This window comes from Garra rufa, unplaced genomic scaffold (genome assembly GCF_049309525.1).
Source record: "Garra rufa unplaced genomic scaffold, GarRuf1.0 hap1_unplaced_002, whole genome shotgun sequence".
Lineage (NCBI taxonomy): Eukaryota > Metazoa > Chordata > Actinopteri > Cypriniformes > Cyprinidae > Garra > Garra rufa.
In genome coordinates, this window is record NW_027394277.1 from 5,983,025 (window position 1) to 5,999,032 (window position 16,008).

At 40.7% G+C, this 16,008-nt stretch overlaps 27 non-coding genes and 2 pseudogenes across 27 annotated transcripts; all 29 read left to right on the forward strand.

Annotated features, from left to right (window-relative positions):
- Positions 1 to 550: 550 nt before the first annotated feature.
- LOC141306799 (5S ribosomal RNA) lies at positions 551 to 669 on the forward strand. Its single transcript, XR_012345755.1, has one exon. It is a non-coding gene; the product is annotated as a 5S ribosomal RNA (ribosomal RNA).
- A 726-nt stretch (positions 670 to 1,395) lies between these two features.
- LOC141306885 (5S ribosomal RNA) lies at positions 1,396 to 1,514 on the forward strand. The gene has a single exon (XR_012345842.1). It is a non-coding gene; the product is annotated as a 5S ribosomal RNA (ribosomal RNA).
- An 84-nt stretch (positions 1,515 to 1,598) lies between these two features.
- On the forward strand, positions 1,599 to 1,717 carry LOC141306691 (5S ribosomal RNA). Its single transcript, XR_012345648.1, has one exon. It is a non-coding gene; the product is annotated as a 5S ribosomal RNA (ribosomal RNA).
- Positions 1,718 to 2,447: 730 nt separating this feature from the next.
- On the forward strand, positions 2,448 to 2,566 carry LOC141307589 (5S ribosomal RNA). Its single transcript, XR_012346542.1, has one exon. It is a non-coding gene; the product is annotated as a 5S ribosomal RNA (ribosomal RNA).
- Positions 2,567 to 2,650: 84 nt separating this feature from the next.
- LOC141307738 (5S ribosomal RNA) lies at positions 2,651 to 2,769 on the forward strand (annotated as a pseudogene).
- An 84-nt stretch (positions 2,770 to 2,853) lies between these two features.
- On the forward strand, positions 2,854 to 2,972 carry LOC141307290 (5S ribosomal RNA). Its single transcript, XR_012346245.1, has one exon. It is a non-coding gene; the product is annotated as a 5S ribosomal RNA (ribosomal RNA).
- A 730-nt stretch (positions 2,973 to 3,702) lies between these two features.
- LOC141306887 (5S ribosomal RNA) lies at positions 3,703 to 3,821 on the forward strand. The gene has a single exon (XR_012345843.1). It is a non-coding gene; the product is annotated as a 5S ribosomal RNA (ribosomal RNA).
- An 84-nt stretch (positions 3,822 to 3,905) lies between these two features.
- On the forward strand, positions 3,906 to 4,024 carry LOC141307291 (5S ribosomal RNA). Its single transcript, XR_012346246.1, has one exon. It is a non-coding gene; the product is annotated as a 5S ribosomal RNA (ribosomal RNA).
- A 732-nt stretch (positions 4,025 to 4,756) lies between these two features.
- On the forward strand, positions 4,757 to 4,875 carry LOC141306800 (5S ribosomal RNA). Its single transcript, XR_012345756.1, has one exon. It is a non-coding gene; the product is annotated as a 5S ribosomal RNA (ribosomal RNA).
- An 84-nt stretch (positions 4,876 to 4,959) lies between these two features.
- Positions 4,960 to 5,078, forward strand: LOC141307591 (5S ribosomal RNA). Its single transcript, XR_012346544.1, has one exon. It is a non-coding gene; the product is annotated as a 5S ribosomal RNA (ribosomal RNA).
- An 84-nt stretch (positions 5,079 to 5,162) lies between these two features.
- On the forward strand, positions 5,163 to 5,281 carry LOC141307701 (5S ribosomal RNA). The gene has a single exon (XR_012346652.1). It is a non-coding gene; the product is annotated as a 5S ribosomal RNA (ribosomal RNA).
- An 84-nt stretch (positions 5,282 to 5,365) lies between these two features.
- On the forward strand, positions 5,366 to 5,484 carry LOC141307292 (5S ribosomal RNA). The gene has a single exon (XR_012346247.1). It is a non-coding gene; the product is annotated as a 5S ribosomal RNA (ribosomal RNA).
- A 731-nt stretch (positions 5,485 to 6,215) lies between these two features.
- LOC141306801 (5S ribosomal RNA) lies at positions 6,216 to 6,334 on the forward strand. Its single transcript, XR_012345757.1, has one exon. It is a non-coding gene; the product is annotated as a 5S ribosomal RNA (ribosomal RNA).
- An 84-nt stretch (positions 6,335 to 6,418) lies between these two features.
- Positions 6,419 to 6,537, forward strand: LOC141307592 (5S ribosomal RNA). The gene has a single exon (XR_012346545.1). It is a non-coding gene; the product is annotated as a 5S ribosomal RNA (ribosomal RNA).
- Positions 6,538 to 6,621: 84 nt separating this feature from the next.
- LOC141307703 (5S ribosomal RNA) lies at positions 6,622 to 6,740 on the forward strand. The gene has a single exon (XR_012346654.1). It is a non-coding gene; the product is annotated as a 5S ribosomal RNA (ribosomal RNA).
- An 84-nt stretch (positions 6,741 to 6,824) lies between these two features.
- On the forward strand, positions 6,825 to 6,943 carry LOC141307293 (5S ribosomal RNA). Its single transcript, XR_012346248.1, has one exon. It is a non-coding gene; the product is annotated as a 5S ribosomal RNA (ribosomal RNA).
- Positions 6,944 to 7,674: 731 nt separating this feature from the next.
- LOC141306888 (5S ribosomal RNA) lies at positions 7,675 to 7,793 on the forward strand. The gene has a single exon (XR_012345844.1). It is a non-coding gene; the product is annotated as a 5S ribosomal RNA (ribosomal RNA).
- Positions 7,794 to 7,878: 85 nt separating this feature from the next.
- Positions 7,879 to 7,997, forward strand: LOC141307677 (5S ribosomal RNA). Its single transcript, XR_012346627.1, has one exon. It is a non-coding gene; the product is annotated as a 5S ribosomal RNA (ribosomal RNA).
- A 730-nt stretch (positions 7,998 to 8,727) lies between these two features.
- On the forward strand, positions 8,728 to 8,846 carry LOC141306815 (5S ribosomal RNA). Its single transcript, XR_012345772.1, has one exon. It is a non-coding gene; the product is annotated as a 5S ribosomal RNA (ribosomal RNA).
- Positions 8,847 to 8,930: 84 nt separating this feature from the next.
- On the forward strand, positions 8,931 to 9,049 carry LOC141306574 (5S ribosomal RNA). The gene has a single exon (XR_012345533.1). It is a non-coding gene; the product is annotated as a 5S ribosomal RNA (ribosomal RNA).
- An 84-nt stretch (positions 9,050 to 9,133) lies between these two features.
- On the forward strand, positions 9,134 to 9,252 carry LOC141307294 (5S ribosomal RNA). Its single transcript, XR_012346249.1, has one exon. It is a non-coding gene; the product is annotated as a 5S ribosomal RNA (ribosomal RNA).
- A 1,365-nt stretch (positions 9,253 to 10,617) lies between these two features.
- On the forward strand, positions 10,618 to 10,736 carry LOC141307622 (5S ribosomal RNA). Its single transcript, XR_012346575.1, has one exon. It is a non-coding gene; the product is annotated as a 5S ribosomal RNA (ribosomal RNA).
- Positions 10,737 to 12,112: 1,376 nt separating this feature from the next.
- On the forward strand, positions 12,113 to 12,231 carry LOC141306889 (5S ribosomal RNA). The gene has a single exon (XR_012345845.1). It is a non-coding gene; the product is annotated as a 5S ribosomal RNA (ribosomal RNA).
- Positions 12,232 to 12,315: 84 nt separating this feature from the next.
- On the forward strand, positions 12,316 to 12,434 carry LOC141307298 (5S ribosomal RNA). Its single transcript, XR_012346251.1, has one exon. It is a non-coding gene; the product is annotated as a 5S ribosomal RNA (ribosomal RNA).
- A 731-nt stretch (positions 12,435 to 13,165) lies between these two features.
- Positions 13,166 to 13,284, forward strand: LOC141307192 (5S ribosomal RNA). The gene has a single exon (XR_012346147.1). It is a non-coding gene; the product is annotated as a 5S ribosomal RNA (ribosomal RNA).
- An 84-nt stretch (positions 13,285 to 13,368) lies between these two features.
- LOC141307756 (5S ribosomal RNA) lies at positions 13,369 to 13,487 on the forward strand (annotated as a pseudogene).
- An 84-nt stretch (positions 13,488 to 13,571) lies between these two features.
- LOC141307532 (5S ribosomal RNA) lies at positions 13,572 to 13,690 on the forward strand. Its single transcript, XR_012346484.1, has one exon. It is a non-coding gene; the product is annotated as a 5S ribosomal RNA (ribosomal RNA).
- A 730-nt stretch (positions 13,691 to 14,420) lies between these two features.
- On the forward strand, positions 14,421 to 14,539 carry LOC141307299 (5S ribosomal RNA). Its single transcript, XR_012346252.1, has one exon. It is a non-coding gene; the product is annotated as a 5S ribosomal RNA (ribosomal RNA).
- A 720-nt stretch (positions 14,540 to 15,259) lies between these two features.
- On the forward strand, positions 15,260 to 15,378 carry LOC141306802 (5S ribosomal RNA). The gene has a single exon (XR_012345758.1). It is a non-coding gene; the product is annotated as a 5S ribosomal RNA (ribosomal RNA).
- Positions 15,379 to 16,008: the final 630 nt, after the last annotated feature.

Below are 16,008 nucleotides of genomic sequence, written 5' to 3' on the forward strand. Positions count from 1 at the left end.
TGGATGGTTCGCCTGCCATGTGACTAGACACATGACAGGAAGCAGGAAGTACAACTGTATAAGAGAGCAGCATGACAAAAAAAGTCACCAAACTGTTGGATTAAGGAGTTGCTAATTTTAGAGCTCACCTTTCCATTCACCACCTGCAAACTTTGGATTACACTTTCTGTGGATTGTATATACAATGGTGGACACTCACATTGGACTTATCAACACACTGGGATTCTTGGACTGTTTTTAGGGTATGGACAAATGAACTGTATTCTTTTAACAGCATTTACCTAGTTTTATCGTGTTGTTTTAAAGTCTTTTATGTGAACCTTGTATATAAACCAAATCTATTTAAACCAATCTTTTATGTCTCATTCTTTTAACCACTAGTCATCTCTCACAGTTAAATCTGACCCCATTTTAATGTTGTAACTCTGGATGGGAGACCGCCTGGGAATACCAGGTGCTGTAAGCTTTTGCCTTTTCTTCACTATTTATATAATATGATGGCTTTTACGGAGGCTGATCTATAAATAACCCACTTTTTGGAGCAGTCCTCGCTTACGGCCATACTGCGCTGAGTGCGCCCGATCTCGTCTGATCTCGGAAGCAAAGCAGCGTCGGGCCTGGTTAGTACTTGGATGGGAGACCGCCTGGGAATACCAGGTGCTGTAAGCTTTTGCCTTTTCTTCACTATTTATATAATATGCTGGCTTTTAGAAAGACGTGTTTTACCGCTCTATTTATTACAATCATTTAAATGTATTATAGAGTGTTAAGTGTTTTACATGTTTTTTTAGGCCATTTTATTGCTCTTAACATTTTGAGTGTGTGTCTTAAATAAATGGATGGTTGGCCTGCCATGTGACTAGACACATGACAGGAAGCAGGAAGTACAACTGTATAAGAGAGCAGCATGACAAACAAAGGACAGTCACCAAACTGTTGGATTAAGGAGTTTGCTAATTTTAGAGCTCACCTTTCCATTCACCACCTGCAAACTTTGGATTACACTTTCTGTGGATTGTATATACAATGGTGGACACTCACATTGGACTTATCAACACACTGGGATTCTTGGACTGTTTTTAGGGTATGGACAAATGAACTGTATTCTTTTAACAGCATTTACCTAGTTTTATCGTGTTGTTTTAAAGTCTTTTATGTGAACCTTGTATATAAACCAAATCTATTTAAACCAATCTTCTTTTATGTCTCATTCTTTTAACCACTAGTCATCTCTCACAGTTAAATCTGACCCCATTTTAATCTTGTAACTCTGGATGGGAGACCGCCTGGGAATACCAGGTGCTGTAAGCTTTTGCCTTTTCTTCACTATTTATATAATATGATGGCTTTTACGGAGGCTGATCTATAAATAGCCCACTTTTTGGAGCAGTACTCGCTTACGGCCATACTGCGCTGAGAGCGCCCGATCTCGTCTGATCTCGGAAGCAAAGCAGCGTCGGGCCTGGTTAGTACTTAGATGGGAGACCGCCTGGGAATACCAGGTGCTGTAAGCTTTTGCCTTTTCTTCACTATTTATATAATATGCTGGCTTTTACGGAGGCTGATCTTTAAATAGCCCACTTTTTGGAGCAGCCCTTGCTTACGGCCATACTGCGCTGAGACCGCCCGATCTCGTCTGATCTCGGAAGCTAAGCAGCGTCGGGCCTGGTTAGTACTTGGATGGGAGACCGCCTGGGAATACCAGGTGCTGTAAGCTTTTGCCTTTTCTTCACTATTTATATAATATGCTGGCTTTTAGAAAGACGTGTTTTACCGCTCTATTTATTACAATCATTTAAATGTATTATAGAGTGTTAAGTGATTTACATGTTTTTTTAGGCCATTTTATTGCTCTTAACATTTTAAGTGTGTGTGTGTCTTAAATAAATGGATGGTTGGCCTGCCATGTGACTAGACACATGACAGGAAGCAGGAAGTACAACTGTATAAGAGAGCAGCATGACAAACAAAGGACAGTCACCAAACTGTTGGATTAAGGAGTTTGCTAATTTTAGAGCTCACCTTTCCATTCACCACCTGCAAACTTTGGATTACACTTTCTGTGGATTGTATATACAATGGTGGACACTCACATTGGACTTATCAACACACTGGGATTCTTGGACTGTTTTTAGGGTATGGACAAATGAACTGTATTCTTTTAACAGCATTTACCTAGTTTTATCGTGTTGTTTTAAAGTCTTTTATGTGAACCTTGTATAAAAACCAAATCTATTTAAACCAATCTTCTTTTATGTCTCATTCTTTTAACCACTAGTCATCTCTCACAGTTAAATCTGACCCCATTTTAATCTTGTAACTCTGGATGGGAGACCGCCTGGGAATACCAGGTGCTGTAAGCTTTTGCCTTTTCTTCACTATTTATATAATATGATGGCTTTTACGGAGGCTGATCTATAAATAGCCCACTTTTTGGAGCAGTACTCGCTTACGGCCATACTGCGCTGAGAGCGCCCGATCTGGTCTGATCTCGGAAGCAAAGCAGCGTCGGGCCTGGTTAGTACTTAGATGGGAGACCGCCTGGGAATACCAGGTGCTGTAAGCTTTTGCCTTTTCTTCACTATTTATATAATATGCTGGCTTTTACGGAGGCTGATCTTTAAATAGCCCACTTTTTGGAGCAGCCCTCGCTTACGGACATACTGCGCTGAGACCGCCCTATCTCGTCTGATCTCGGAAGCAAAGCAGCGTCGGGCCTGGTTAGTACTTAGATGGGAGACCGCCTGGGAATACCAGGTGCTGTAAGCTTTTGCCTTTTCTTCACTATTTATATAATATGCTGGCTTTTACGGAGGCTGATCTTTAAATAGGCCACTTTTTGGAGCAGCCCTCGCTTACGGCCATACTGCGCTGAGACCGCCCGATCTCGTCTGATCTCGGAAGCAAAGCAGCGTCGGGCCTGGTTAGTACTTGGATGGGAGACCGCCTGGGAATACCAGGTGCTGTAAGCTTTTGCCTTTTCTTCACTATTTATATAATATGCTGGCTTTTAGAAAGACGTGTTTTACCGCTCTATTTATTACAATCATTTAAATGTATTATAGAGTGTTAAGTGTTTTACATGTTTTTTTAGGCCATTTTATTGCTCTTAACATTTTAAGTGTGTGTGTGTCTTAAATAAATGGATGGTTGGCCTGCCATGTGACTAGACACATGACAGGAAGCAGGAAGTACAACTGTATAAGAGAGCAGCATGACAAACAAAGGACAGTCACCAAACTGTTGGATTAAGGAGTTTGCTAATTTTAGAGCTCACCTTTCCATTCACCACCTGCAAACTTTGGATTACACTTTCTGTGGATTGTATATACAATGGTGGACACTCACATTGGACTTATCAACACACTGGGATTCTTGGACTGTTTTTAGGGTATGGACAAATGAACTGTATTCTTTTAACAGCATTTACCTAGTTTTATCGTGTTGTTTTAAAGTCTTTTATGTGAACCTTGTATATAAACCAAATCTATTTAAACCAATCTTCTTTTATGTCTCATTCTTTTAACCACTAGTCATCTCTCACAGTTAAATCTGACCCCATTTTAATCTTGTAACTCTGGATGGGAGACCGCCTGGGAATACCAGGTGCTGTAAGCTTTTGCCTTTTCTTCACTATTTATATAATATGATGGCTTTTACGGAGGCTGATCTATAAATAGCCCACTTTTTGGAGCAGTACTCGCTTACGGCCATACTGCGCTGAGAGCGCCCGATCTCGTCTGATCTCGGAAGCAAAGCAGCGTCGGGCCTGGTTAGTACTTAGATGGGAGACCGCCTGGGAATACCAGGTGCTGTAAGCTTTTGCCTTTTCTTCACTATTTATATAATATGCTGGCTTTTACGGAGGCTGATCTTTAAATAGCCCACTTTTTGGAGCAGCCCTCGCTTACGGCCATACTGCGCTGAGACCGCCCGATCTCGTCTGATCTCGGAAGCAAAGCAGCGTCGGGCCTGGTTAGTACTTGGATGGGAGACCGCCTGGGAATACCAGGTGCTGTAAGCTTTTGCCTTTTCTTCACTATTTATATAATATGCTGGCTTTTAGAAAGACGTGTTTTACCGCTCTATTTATTACAATCATTTAAATGTATTATAGAGTGTTAAGTGTTTTACATGTTTTTTTAGGCCATTTTATTGCTCTTAACATTTTAAGTGTGTGTGTGTGTCTTAAATAAATGGATGGTTGGCCTGCCATGTGACTAGACACATGACAGGAAGCAGGAAGTACAACTGTATAAGAGAGCAGCATGACAAACAAAGGACAGTCACCAAACTGTTGGATTAAGGAGTTTGCTAATTTTAGAGCTCACCTTTCCATTCACCACCTGCAAACTTTGGATTACACTTTCTGTGGATTGTATATACAATGGTGGACACTCACATTGGACTTATCAACACACTGGGATTCTTGGACTGTTTTTAGGGTATGGACAAATGAACTGTATTCTTTTAACAGCATTTACCTAGTTTTATCGTGTTGTTTTAAAGTCTTTTATGTGAACCTTGTATAAAAACCAAATCTATTTAAACCAATCTTCTTTTATGTCTCATTCTTTTAACCACTAGTCATCTCTCACAGTTAATTCTGACCCCATTTTAATGTTGTAACTCTGGATGGGAGACCGCCTGGGAATACCAGGTGCTGTAAGCTTTTGCCTTTTCTTCACTATTTATATAATATGATGGCTTTTACGGAGGCTGATCTATAAATAACCCACTTTTTGGAGCAGTCCTCGCTTACGGCCATACTGCGCTGAGTGCGCCCGATCTCGTCTGATCTCGGAAGCAAAGCAGCGTCGGGCCTGGTTAGTACTTGGATGGGAGACCGCCTGGGAATACCAGGTGCTGTAAGCTTTTGCCTTTTCTTCACTATTTATATAATATGATGGCTTTTACGGAGGCTGATCTATAAATAGCCCACTTTTTGGAGCAGTACTCGCTTACGGCCATACTGCGCTGAGAGCGCCCGATCTGGTCTGATCTCGGAAGCAAAGCAGCGTCGGGCCTGGTTAGTACTTAGATGGGAGACCGCCTGGGAATACCAGGTGCTGTAAGCTTTTGCCTTTTCTTCACTATTTATATAATATGCTGGCTTTTACGGAGGCTGATCTTTAAATAGCCCACTTTTTGGAGCAGCCCTCGCTTACGGCCATACCGCGCTGAGACCGCCCTATCTCGTCTGATCTCGGAAGCAAAGCAGCGTCGGGCCTGGTTAGTACTTAGATGGGAGACCGCCTGGGAATACCAGGTGCTGTAGGCTTTTGCCTTTTCTTCACTATTTATATAATATGCTGGCTTTTACGGAGGCTGATCTTTAAATAGGCCACTTTTTGGAGCAGCCCTCGCTTACGGCCATACTGCGCTGAGACCGCCCGATCTCGTCTGATCTCGGAAGCAAAGCAGCGTCGGGCCTGGTTAGTACTTGGATGGGAGACCGCCTGGGAATACCAGGTGCTGTAAGCTTTTGCCTTTTCTTCACTATTTATATAATATGCTGGCTTTTAGAAAGACGTGTTTTACCGCTCTATTTATTACAATCATTTAAATGTATTATAGAGTGTTAAGTGTTTTACATGTTTTTTTTAGGCCATTTTATTGCTCTTAACATTTTAAGTGTGTGTGTGTCTTAAATAAATGGATGGTTGGCCTGCCATGTGACTAGACACATGACAGGAAGCAGGAAGTACAACTGTATAAGAGAGCAGCATGACAAACAAAGGACAGTCACCAAACTGTTGGATTAAGGAGTTTGCTAATTTTAGAGCTCACCTTTCCATTCACCACCTGCAAACTTTGGATTACACTTTCTGTGGATTGTATATACAATGGTGGACACTCACATTGGACTTATCAACACACTGGGATTCTTGGACTGTTTTTAGGGTATGGACAAATGAACTGTATTCTTTTAACAGCATTTACCTAGTTTTATCGTGTTGTTTTAAAGTCTTTTATGTGAACCTTGTATAAAAACCAAATCTATTTAAACCAATCTTCTTTTATGTCTCATTCTTTTAACCACTAGTCATCTCTCACAGTTAATTCTGACCCCATTTTAATGTTGTAACTCTGGATGGGAGACCGCCTGGGAATACCAGGTGCTGTAAGCTTTTGCCTTTTCTTCACTATTTATATAATATGATGGCTTTTACGGAGGCTGATCTATAAATAACCCACTTTTTGGAGCAGTCCTCGCTTACGGCCATACTGCGCTGAGTGCGCCCGATCTCGTCTGATCTCGGAAGCAAAGCAGCGTCGGGCCTGGTTAGTACTTGGATGGGAGACCGCCTGGGAATACCAGGTGCTGTAAGCTTTTGCCTTTTCTTCACTATTTATATAATATGATGGCTTTTACGGAGGCTGATCTATAAATAGCCCACTTTTTGGAGCAGTACTCGCTTACGGCCATACTGCGCTGAGAGCGCCCGATCTGGTCTGATCTCGGAAGCAAAGCAGCGTCGGGCCTGGTTAGTACTTAGATGGGAGACCGCCTGGGAATACCAGGTGCTGTAAGCTTTTGCCTTTTCTTCACTATTTATATAATATGCTGGCTTTTACGGAGGCTGATCTTTAAATAGCCCACTTTTTGGAGCAGCCCTCGCTTACGGCCATACCGCGCTGAGACCGCCCTATCTCGTCTGATCTCGGAAGCAAAGCAGCGTCGGGCCTGGTTAGTACTTAGATGGGAGACCGCCTGGGAATACCAGGTGCTGTAGGCTTTTGCCTTTTCTTCACTATTTATATAATATGCTGGCTTTTACGGAGGCTGATCTTTAAATAGGCCACTTTTTGGAGCAGCCCTCGCTTACGGCCATACTGCGCTGAGACCGCCCGATCTCGTCTGATCTCGGAAGCAAAGCAGCGTCGGGCCTGGTTAGTACTTGGATGGGAGACCGCCTGGGAATACCAGGTGCTGTAAGCTTTTGCCTTTTCTTCACTATTTATATAATATGCTGGCTTTTAGAAAGACGTGTTTTACCGCTCTATTTATTACAATCATTTAAATGTATTATAGAGTGTTAAGTGTTTTACATGTTTTTTTAGGCCATTTTATTGCTCTTAACATTTTAAGTGTGTGTGTGTCTTAAATAAATGGATGGTTGGCCTGCCATGTGACTAGACACATGACAGGAAGCAGGAAGTACAACTGTATAAGAGAGCAGCATGACAAACAAAGGACAGTCACCAAACTGTTGGATTAAGGAGTTTGCTAATTTTAGAGCTCACCTTTCCATTCACCACCTGCAAACTTTGGATTACACTTTCTGTGGATTGTATATACAATGGTGGACACTCACATTGGACTTATCAACACACTGGGATTCTTGGACTGTTTTTAGGGTATGGACAAATGAACTGTATTCTTTTAACAGCATTTACCTAGTTTTATCGTGTTGTTTTAAAGTCTTTTTATGTGAACCTTGTATATAAACCAAATCTATTTAAACCAATCTTCTTTTATGTCTCATTCTTTTAACCACTAGTCATCTCTCACAGTTAAATCTGACCCCATTTTAATCTTGTAACTCTGGATGGGAGACCGCCTGGGAATACCAGGTGCTGTAAGCTTTTGCCTTTTCTTCACTATTTATATAATATGATGGCTTTTACGGAGGCTGATCTATAAATAGCTCACTTTTTGGAGCAGTACTCGCTTACGGCCATACTGCGCTGAGAGCGCCCGATCTCGTCTGATCTCGGAAGCAAAGCAGCGTCGGGCCTGGTTAGTACTTAGATGGGAGACCGCCTGGGAATACCAGGTGCTGTAAGCTTTTGCCTTTTCTTCACTATTTATATAATATGCTGGCTTTTACGGAGGCTGATCTTTAAATAGCCCACTTTTTGGAGCAGCCCCCTGCTTAAGGCCATACTGCGCTGAGACCGCCCGATCTCGTCTGATCTCGGAAGCAAAGCAGCGTCGGGCCTGGTTAGTACTTGGATGGGAGACCGCCTGGGAATACCAGGTGCTGTAAGCTTTTGCCTTTTCTTCACTATTTATATAATATGCTGGCTTTTAGAAAGACGTGTTTTACCGCTCTATTTATTACAATCATTTAAATGTATTATAGAGTGTTAAGTGTTTTACATGTTTTTTTAGGCCATTTTATTGCTCTTAACATTTTAAGTGTGTGTGTGTCTTAAATAAATGGATGGTTGGCCTGCCATGTGACTAGACACATGACAGGAAGTAGGAAGTACAACTGTATAAGAGAGCAGCATGACAAACAAAGGACAGTCACCAAACTGTTGGATTAAGGAGTTTGCTAATTTTAGAGCTCACCTTTCCATTCACCACCTGCAAACTTTGGATTACACTTTCTGTGGATTGTATATACAATGGTGGACACTCACATTGGACTTATCAACACACTGGGATTCTTTTACTGTTTTTAGGGTATGGACAAATAAACTGTATTCTTTTAACAGCATTTACCTAGTTTTATCGTGTTGTTTTAAAGTCTTTTATGTGAACCTTGTATATAAACCAAATCTATTTAAACCAATCTTCTTTTATGTCTCATTCTTTTAACCACTAGTCATCTCTCACAGTTAATTCTGACCCCATTTTAATGTTGTAACTCTGGATGGGAGACCGCCTGGGAATACCAGGTGCTGTAAACTTTTGCCTTTTCTTCACTATTTATATAATATGATGGCTTTTACGGAGGCTGATCTATAAATAACCCACTTTTTGGAGCAGTCCTCGCTTACGGCCATACTGCGCTGAGTGCGCCCGATCTCGTCTGATCTCGGAAGCAAAGCAGCGTCGGGCCTGGTTAGTACTTGGATGGGAGACCCCCTGGGAATACCAGGTGCTGTAAGCTTTTGCCTTTTCTTCACTATTTATATAATATGATGGCTTTTACGGAGGCTGATCTATAAATAGCCCACTTTTTGGAGCAGTACTCGCTTACGGCCATACTGCGCTGAGAGCACCCGATCTCGTCTGATCTCGGAAGCAAAGCAGCGTCGGGCCTGGTTAGTACTTAGATGGGAGACCGCCTGGGAATACCAGGTGCTGTAAGCTTTTGCCTTTTCTTCACTATTTATATAATATGCTGGCTTTTACGGAGGCTGATCTTTAAATAGCCCACTTTTTGGAGCAGCCCTCGCTTACGGCCATACTGCGCTGAGACCGCCCGATCTCGTCTGATCTCGGAAGCAAAGCAGCGTCGGGCCTGGTTAGTACTTGGATGGGAGACCGCCTGGGAATACCAGGTGCTGTAAGCTTTTGCCTTTTCTTCACTATTTATATAATATGCTGGCTTTTATAAAGACGTGTTTTACCGCTCTATTTATTACAATCATTTAAATGTATTATAGAGTGTTAAGTGTTTTACATGTTTTTTAGGCCATTTTATTACTCTTAACATTTTAAGTGTGTGTGTGTCTTTAATAAATGGATGGTTGGCCTGCCATGTGACTAGACACATGACAGGAAGCAGGAAGTACAACTGTATAAGAGAGCAGCATGACAAAAAAAGTCACCAAACTGTTGGATTAAGGAGTTGCTAATTTTAGAGCTCACCTTTCCATTCACCACCTGCAAATTTTGGATTACACTTTCTGTGGATTGTATATACAATGGTGGACACTCACATTGGACTTATCAACACACTGGGATTCTTGGACTGTTTTTAGGGTATGGACAAATGAACTGTATTCTTTTAACAGCATTTACCTAGTTTTATCGTGTTGTTTTAAAGTCTTTTATGTGAACCTTGTATATAAACCAAATCTATTTAAACCAATCTTCTTTTATGTCTCATTCTTTTAACCACTAGTCATCTCTCACAGTTAAATCTGACCCCATTTTAATCTTGTAACTCTGGAAGGGAGACCGCCTGGGAATACCAGGTGCTGTAAGCTTTTGCCTTTTCTTCACTATTTATATAATATGCTGGCTTTTAGAAAGACGTGTTTTACCGCTCTATTTATTACAATCATTTAAATGTATTATAGAGTGTTAAGTGTTTTACATGTTTTTTTAGGCCATTTTATTGCTCTTAACATTTTAAGTGTGTGTCTTAAATAAATGGATGGTTGGCCTGCCATGTGACTAGACACATGACAGGAAGCAGGAAGTACAACTGTATAAGAGAGCAGCATGACAAACAAAGGACAGTCACCAAACTGTTGGATTAAGGAGTTTGCTAATTTTAGAGCTCAACTTTCCATTCACCACCTGCAAACTTTGGATTACACTTTCTGTGGATTGTATATACAATGGTGGACACTCACATTGGACTTATCAACACACTGGGATTCTTGGACTGTTTTTAGGGTATGGACAAATGAACTGTATTCTTTTAACAGCATTTACCTAGTTTTATCGTGTTGTTTTAAAGTCTTTTATGTGAACCTTGTATAAAAACCAAATCTATTTAAACCAATCTTCTTTTATGTCTCATTCTTTTAACCACTAGTCATCTCTCACAGTTAATTCTGACCCCATTTTAATGTTGTAACTCTGGATGGGAGACCGCCTGGGAATACCAGGTGCTGTAAGCTTTTGCCTTTTCTTCACTATTTATATAATATGATGGCTTTTACGGAGGCTGATCTATAAATAACCCACTTTTTGGAGCAGTCCTCGCTTACGGCCATACTGCGCTGAGTGCGCCCGATCTCGTCTGATCTCGGAAGCAAAGCAGCGTCGGGCCTTGTTAGTACTTGGATGGGAGACCGCCTGGGAATACCAGGTGCTGTAAGCTTTTGCCTTTTCTTCACTATTTATATAATATGCTGGCTTTTAGAAAGACGTGTTTTACCGCTCTATTTATTACAATCATTTAAATGTATTATAGAGTGTTAAGTGTTTTACATGTTTTTTAGGCCATTTTATTACTCTTAACATTTTAAGTGTGTGTGTGTGTGTGTCTTTAATAAATGGATGGTTGGCCTGCCATGTGACTAGACACATGACAGGAAGCAGGAAGTACAACTGTATAAGAGAGCAGCATGACAAAAAAAGTCACCAAACTGTTGGATTAAGGAGTTGCTAATTTTAGAGCTCACCTTTCCATTCACCACCTGCAAACTTTGGATTACACTTTCTGTGGATTGTATATACAATGGTGGACACTCACATTGGACTTATCAACACACTGGGATTCTTGGACTGTTTTTAGGGTATGGACAAATGAACTGTATTCTTTTAACAGCATTTACCTAGTTTTATCGTGTTGTTTTAAAGTCTTTTATGTGAACCTTGTATATAAACCAAATCTATTTAAACCAATCTTCTTTTATGTCTCATTCTTTTAACCACTAGTCATCTCTCACAGTTAAATCTGACCCCATTTTAATCTTGTAACTCTGGATGGGAGACCGCCTGGGAATACCAGGTGCTGTAAGCTTTTGCCTTTTCTTCACTATTTATATAATATGCTGGCTTTTAGAAAGACGTGTTTTACCGCTCTATTTATTACAATCATTTAAATGTATTATAGAGTGTTAAGTGTTTTACATGTTTTTTTAGGCCATTTTATTGCTCTTAACATTTTAAGTGTGTGTGTGTCTTAAATAAATGGATGGTTGGCCTGCCATGTGACTAGACACATGACAGGAAGCAGGAAGTACAACTGTATAAGAGAGCAGCATGACATACAAAGGACAGTCACCAAACTGTTGGATTAAGGAGTTTGCTAATTTTAGAGCTCACCTTTCCATTCACCACCTGCAAACTTTGGATTACACTTTCTGTGGATTGTATATACAATGGTGGACACTCACATTGGACTTATCAACACACTGGGATTCTTGGACTGTTTTTAGGGTATGGACAAATGAACTGTATTCTTTTAACAGCATTTACCTAGTTTTATCGTGTTGTTTTAAAGTCTTTTTATGTGAACCTTGTATATAAACCAAATCTATTTAAACCAATCTTCTTTTATGTCTCATTCTTTTAACCACTAGTCATCTCTCACAGTTAAATCTGACCCCATTTTAATCTTGTAACTCTGGATGGGAGACCGCCTGGGAATACCAGGTGCTGTAAGCTTTTGCCTTTTCTTCACTATTTATATAATATGATGGCTTTTACGGAGGCTGATCTATAAATAGCCCACTTTTTGGAGCAGTACTCGCTTACGGCCATACTGCGCTGAGAGCGCCCGATCTCGTCTGATCTCGGAAGCAAAGCAGCGTCGGGCCTGGTTAGTACTTAGATGGGAGACCGCCTGGGAATACCAGGTGCTGTAAGCTTTTGCCTTTTCTTCACTATTTATATAATATGCTGGCTTTTACGGAGGCTGATCTTTAAATAGCCCACTTTTTGGAGCAGCCCTCGCTTACGGCCATACTGCGCTGAGACCGCCCGATCTCGTCTGATCTCGGAAGCAAAGCAGCGTCGGGCCTGGTTAGTACTTGGATGGGAGACCGCCTGGGAATACCAGGTGCTGTAAGCTTTTGCCTTTTCTTCACTATTTATATAATATGCTGGCTTTTAGAAAGACGTGTTTTACCGCTCTATTTATTACAATCATTTAAATGTATTATAGAGTGTTAAGTGTTTTACATGTTTTTTTTAGGCCATTTTATTGCTCTTAACATTTTAAGTGTGTGTGTGTCTTAAATAAATGGATGGTTGGCCTGCCATGTGACTAGACACATGACAGGAAGCAGGAAGTACAACTGTATAAGAGAGCAGCATGACAAACAAAGGACAGTCACCAAACTGTTGGATTAAGGAGTTTGCTAATTTTAGAGCTCACCTTTCCATTCACCACCTGCAAACTTTGGATTACACTTTCTGTGGATTGTATATACAATGGTGGACACTCACATTGGACTTATCAACACACTGGGATTCTTGGACTGTTTTTAGGGTATGGACAAATGAACTGTATTCTTTTAACAGCATTTACCTAGTTTTATCGTGTTGTTTTAAAGTCTTTTATGTGAACCTTGTATAAAAACCAAATCTATTTAAACCAATCTTCTTTTATGTCTCATTCTTTTAACCACTAGTCATCTCTCACAGTTAATTCTGACCCCATTTTAATGTTGTAACTCTGGATGGGAGACCGCCTGGGAATACCAGGTGCTGTAAGCTTTTGCCTTTTCTTCACTATTTATATAATATGATGGCTTTTACGGAGGCTGATCTATAAATAACCCACTTTTTGGAGCAGTCTTCGCTTACGGCCATACTGCGCTGAGTGCGCCCGATCTCGTCTGATCTCGGAAGCAAAGCAGCGTCGGGCCTGGTTAGTACTTAGATGGGAGACCGCCTGGGAATACCAGGTGCTGTAAGCTTTTGCCTTTTCTTCACTATTTATATAATATGCTGGCTTTTACGGAGGCTGATCTTTAAATAGCCCACTTTTTGGAGCAGCCCTCACTTACGGCCATACTGCGCTGAGACCGCCCTATCTCGTCTGATCTCGGAAGCAAAGCAGCGTCGGGCCTGGTTAGTACTTGGATGGGAGACAGCCTGGGAATACCAGGTGCTGTAAGCTTTTGCCTTTTCTTCACTATTTATATAATATGCTGGCTTTTACGGAGGCTGATCTTTAAATAGGCCACTTTTTGGAGCAGCCCTCGCTTACGGCCATACCGCGCTGAGACCGCCCAATCTCGTCTGATCTCGGAAGCAAAGCAGCGTCGGGCCTGGTTAGTACTTGGATGGGAGACCGCCTGGGAATACCAGGTGCTGTAAGCTTTTGCCTTTTCTTCACTATTTATATAATATGCTGGCTTTTAGAAAGACGTGTTTTACCGCTCTATTTATTACAATCATTTAAATGTATTATAGATTGTTAAGTGTTTTACATGTTTTTTTAGGCCATTTTATTGCTCTTAACATTTTAAGTGTGTGTGTGTCTTAAATAAATGGATGGTTGGCCTGCCATGTGACTAGACACATGACAGGAAGCAGGAAGTACAACTGTATAAGAGAGCAGCATGACAAACAAAGGACAGTCACCAAACTGTTGGATTAAGGAGTTTGCTAATTTTAGAGCTCACCTTTCCATTCACCACCTGCAAACTTTGGATTACACTTTCTGTGGATTGTATATACAATGGTGGACACTCACATTGGACTTATCAACACACTAGGATTCTTGGACTGTTTTTAGGGTATGGACAATTGAACTGTATTCTTTTAACAGCATTTACCTAGTTTTATCGTGTTGTTTTAAAGTCTTTTATGTGAACCTTGTATATAAACCAAATCTATTTAAACCAATCTTCTTTTATGTCTCATTCTTTTAACCACTACTCATCTCTCACAGTTAAATCTGACCCCATTTTAATCTTGTAACTCTGGATGGGAGACCGCCTGGGAATACCAGGTGCTGTAAGCTTTTGCCTTTTCTTCACTATTTATATAATATGCTGGCTTTTACAGAGGCTGATCTTTAAATAGCCCACTTTTTGGAGCAGCCCTCGCTTACGGCCATACTGCGCTGAGACCGCCCGATCTCGTCTGATCTCGGAAGCAAAGCAGCGTCGGGCCTGGTTAGTACTTGGATGGGAGACCGCCTGGGAATACCAGGTGCTGTAAGCTTTTGCCTTTTCTTCACTATTTATATAATATGCTGGCTTTTAGAAAGACGTGTTTTACCGCTCTATTTATTACAATCATTTAAATGTATTATAGAGTGTTAAGTGTTTTACATGTTTTTTAGGCCATTTTATTACTCTTAACATTTTAAGTGTGTGTGTGTCTTTAATAAATGGATGGTTCGCCTGCCATGTGACTAGACACATGACAGGAAGCAGGAAGTACAACTGTATAAGAGAGCAGCATGACAAAAAAAGTCACCAAACTGTTGGATTAAGGAGTTGCTAATTTTAGAGCTCACCTTTCCATTCACCACCTGCAAACTTTGGATTACACTTTCTGTGGATTGTATATACAATGGTGGACACTCACATTGGACTTATCAACACACTGGGATTCTTGGACTGTTTTTAGGGTATGGACAAATGAACTGTATTCTTTTAACAGCATTTACCTAGTTTTATCGTGTTGTTTTAAAGTCTTTTATGTGAACCTTGTATATAAACCAAATCTATTTAAACCAATCTTTTATGTCTCATTCTTTTAACCACTAGTCATCTCTCACAGTTAAATCTGACCCCATTTTAATGTTGTAACTCTGGATGGGAGACCGCCTGGGAATACCAGGTGCTGTAAGCTTTTGCCTTTTCTTCACTATTTATATAATATGATGGCTTTTACGGAGGCTGATCTATAAATAACCCACTTTTTGGAGCAGTCCTCGCTTACGGCCATACTGCGCTGAGTGCGCCCGATCTCGTCTGATCTCGGAAGCAAAGCAGCGTCGGGCCTGGTTAGTACTTGGATGGGAGACCGCCTGGGAATACCAGGTGCTGTAAGCTTTTGCCTTTTCTTCACTATTTATATAATATGCTGGCTTTTAGAAAGACGTGTTTTACCGCTCTATTTATTACAATCATTTAAATGTATTATAGAGTGTTAAGTGTTTTACATGTTTTTTTAGGCCATTTTATTGCTCTTAACATTTTAAGTGTGTGTCTTAAATAAATGGATGGTTGGCCTGCCATGTGACTAGACACATGACAGGAAGCAGGAAGTACAACTGTATAAGAGAGCAGCATGACAAACAAAGGACAGTCACCAAACTGTTGGATTAAGGAGTTTGCTAATTTTAGAGCTCACCTTTCCATTCACCACCTGCAAACTTTGGATTACACTTTCTGTGGATTGTATATACAATGGTGGACACTCACATTGGACTTATCAACACACTGGGATTCTTGGACTGTTTTTAGGGTATGGACAAATGAACTGTATTCTTTTAACAGCATTTACCTAGTTTTATCGTGTTGTTTTAAAGTCTTTTATGTGAACCTTGTATATAAACCAAATCTATTCAAACCAATCTTCTTTTATGTCTCATTCTTTTAACCACTAGTCATCTCTCACAGTTAAATCTGACCCCATTTTAATCTTGTAACTCTGGATGGGAGACCGCCTGGGAATACCAG